The sequence below is a fragment of the Mustela nivalis genome (assembly GCF_964662115.1).
Source record: "Mustela nivalis genome assembly, chromosome: 7".
NCBI lineage: Eukaryota > Metazoa > Chordata > Mammalia > Carnivora > Mustelidae > Mustela > Mustela nivalis.
The window spans coordinates 56,334,515-56,337,782 of NC_139026.1; positions in this window are offsets into that span (position 1 = coordinate 56,334,515).

Consider the following 3,268-nt stretch of genomic DNA (forward strand, 5'->3'; position numbering starts at 1 on the left):
TCCAGGGCCTTCAGCACAGTCAGTGCTCCTTCCTGTGTAACTCTCCAGCTCTCCAATCTGTGTCCTTCTCTTCATATTTACTATGTCAGTCTTGGTTCAAACTCCCATTCTCCCAGCCCCACATCAAGCGTGCTTCTTGCGTTTCTCAAGGGCAGTGTTCCAAGACTGTACCAGTCAGGGTCCCACAGGAAACTGGATCACACTTGAAAGTGGCAACTGAAGATACATGAATGAAGGACCATTTACAAAGTTGACGGCAGACTCCAGGACGTAACAAGCGATGGTGATGATCCTCCCCTAGACAAGTAGTAGCAGGAAGTTATTGCCACTGCTAGGTTTCAAGGGACAAGAGGAACCATAGCTCTAGAACCCAGAACAAGCTGTTCTTTAGAAAAGGGATCTCCCAGCTACAACGGTGACCTCAGGTAGGGCCACTGGCAAACTGAGCCTCAGAGGAGGGGGTTATAAATTTCTTATCCTGTCTACCTTCCACTCTCCTGCTGGTGCTCCCTTTGATGAACCCAACAAGAAGCCAAAGGGCAAGGGACATTTTCAGAGGTCAGCCTACTTGAGTCAGGGTAGAGGAAAGGTAGAGAATGATCTGGAAGGGCAAAAGGAGAATAGCCATCACAACGCCATATTATGGTATTCATTTGCACATTAAAATATTTTTAAAAGAACTCCTTTAAATTCCTTTAAATTTATTTTATTCAGTGTTTTCCTGATCTTTCTGCATCTAATCTTGCCCAGCTATATCTACTTCCTAATTGTCACTAGATATTACTCCCCTACTTATAAGTCTGCCAATGGTTCCCCTCCTCCATAGAATGAATACCCCTCCCTAAACTTACACCGTATATCCATCCTCAGCACACACAGAGACCTCCCCCGCCATCACTGACTCCCATCTATTCTCCACGGTCATCTCACTCCCATCAACTTATACTCCGGGCTTCCTGGACTGCTTATAGTTTCATGATGCCATGTTGTCCTTCTACCTAGAATGCCCCACTGATCCTAAGACCTGCATTAACATTAAGTTAATTAAGTGGGTCCTCTTCCAAAAAAACCTTTTCTGATGCACCAGACTAGATGACACCTGTTTTTGTGCCCCTGCTAGATTTTAAACCTAATTTGTTATAATATTCACTATCACACAGTATTAACCTCTGTATAATATTTGTCTCTTCAACTAGGTTGAAGAATTTCTTGAGGTCAGGGATCATTGTGTTACTCAACATGATGACCCACATACAATAGGTGTACAATAGAAATATCTGTTTTGCAGAAATTCCTCCTCTGTACAAGGACGAAATGAGTGGTCAGCAATCAGAGGTGCGATCTTTCCATGACACAGTCCCAAGTTGTAAATAGAAGAGGTTTCAAAAATGTCTATAGCTTGGGTTCCATTATTCTTGCTTATAGATACAGAAGCAATTACTAAGAAAAGACAATGTAAATGTCTTTTGAGCAAGTGTCTCAGTTCATAGGGAACTTACTTCTTGAACAACTACCTAATAACTACCTGCAAATGCCAAAACCAGGAATTGTGGTCCAAAGTCCCCTCAAACAGGTCAGAACACAAGGGCCTTGAAGACGGATGAGTTTCTTCCACTAGACTAACAATAAACTCAGATTTTCTCAGGTAAATGTGTACATCAAACAACTGACCCACAGGGTCAGACATGGGTCCAAATTTTTCCAGACATTCTTCTGAAAGTATTACTAGCCTGTTATAGACAAATCCCCAATTCCTTCTGCAGGCTTGGTGGCTGCCACCACCAGCCACAGACCTCACTATAGCGTAGGTGATGGGAAAAGCACTGGATTACACGTTAGTCAGGAAAAGGATTGAGGGCTTGTTTCAAATCCTAACTGTGCCTCATATTGGCTGTTATGACCTTGGCCAAGTTACCCCACATTCTGTTTCTCCATGTGCAAAATGGGAGTAAGACCTGCCTCACATGGTTATTGTCAAGATTAAATGAGATAAACCCCCCAAAAAAATGATTAGGAAGGACCCAATAAATTTTTGTTACCCTTTTTATTACCTTAATTATCAGCCCCTCCCCCCTTTTAAGAGGCTGCCTTCCTAACTCTGGAGCAAAGCAGGTGACTCGGATGGGTGCGATGAGGTATGCTACCTTGTTTGTTTAAATTTCTAAAAAATACTTCATTTCAAAGCTTCCTTATGGCAATTCTGTGACAGAAATAAAACTAGGCAGTTGTTGCTATGCAACATCAGTAGTTTGCCGAGGGACTGGATACATCTTTGCTGTTACTTATCTTTAGTTGAATTTTGAGCAACATTTTTCTGACTACCCAGCGTTATCCTCTTCTTATTACGTAAGGGAAAGCTGGTGGGACGGGAGATGGGGGAGCAAGGGCTGCACTGAGGCTCACTGGATAATGGCTGGTCCTCGGCCACCTCAGAGCTGGACGTTTGGTGTCCTCTTCTCATTTTTGGTTCCTTTTTCTTAATCTTGCCTTCCATTTTCTTCCCTTTAATAAAAGAAGATTTTTCTTTTAGCCCTTTTCTTGACAGCAGCCATCTCAGTTTGGGTTTGGTGCTGGACTTTGTCCCTTTTGCAGCAATAAATATTGGGATTTTTTTTAATGTATTCAGAGCCAGCCTATCCAATAAGTGTCTCTACTTTGAACTTAATAAAAGACTTATCAGGGACACATGGGTGGTTCAGTTGGTTAAGCATCTACCTTCGGCTCAGGTCATGGTCCCGGGGTCCTGGGATTGAGCTCCATGTCTGGCTCCCTGCTCGGGGGGAGTCTGCTTCTCCCTCTGCCCCTCCCCCTGCTCATGGTCTCTCCCTCTCTCTCTCTCTCACTGTCGCTCTCTTGCTCTTTCTCTTTCTCAAATAAATAAATGAGAATTAAAAAAAAAAAAAGACATATCTACATTTGGGGCACCTGGATGGCTCAATCAGTTAAGTGTCCTACTCTGGATTTCAGCTCAGGTCATGATCTCAGGATCACGAGATAGAGCCCCACGTTGGGCTCCGTGCTGAGTTCGGCGCCTGCTTAAGATTCTCACACTCTTCCTCTCCCTTTGCTTCTCCCCACCACCGTTTGCATTCTCTCTCAAGAAAAACAAAACAACAACAACAAAAATCCACCAATTAGTACAAGGACTTTTGTAAAATATTTAACTTTATGCGCTTGAATTACTCTTATCTTCACCCTATGCACTGATGGGCAATCCTCATACTTTTTATTTTCTTTCAGAATTCTCCTTCCTAAAATCAAAACAAAC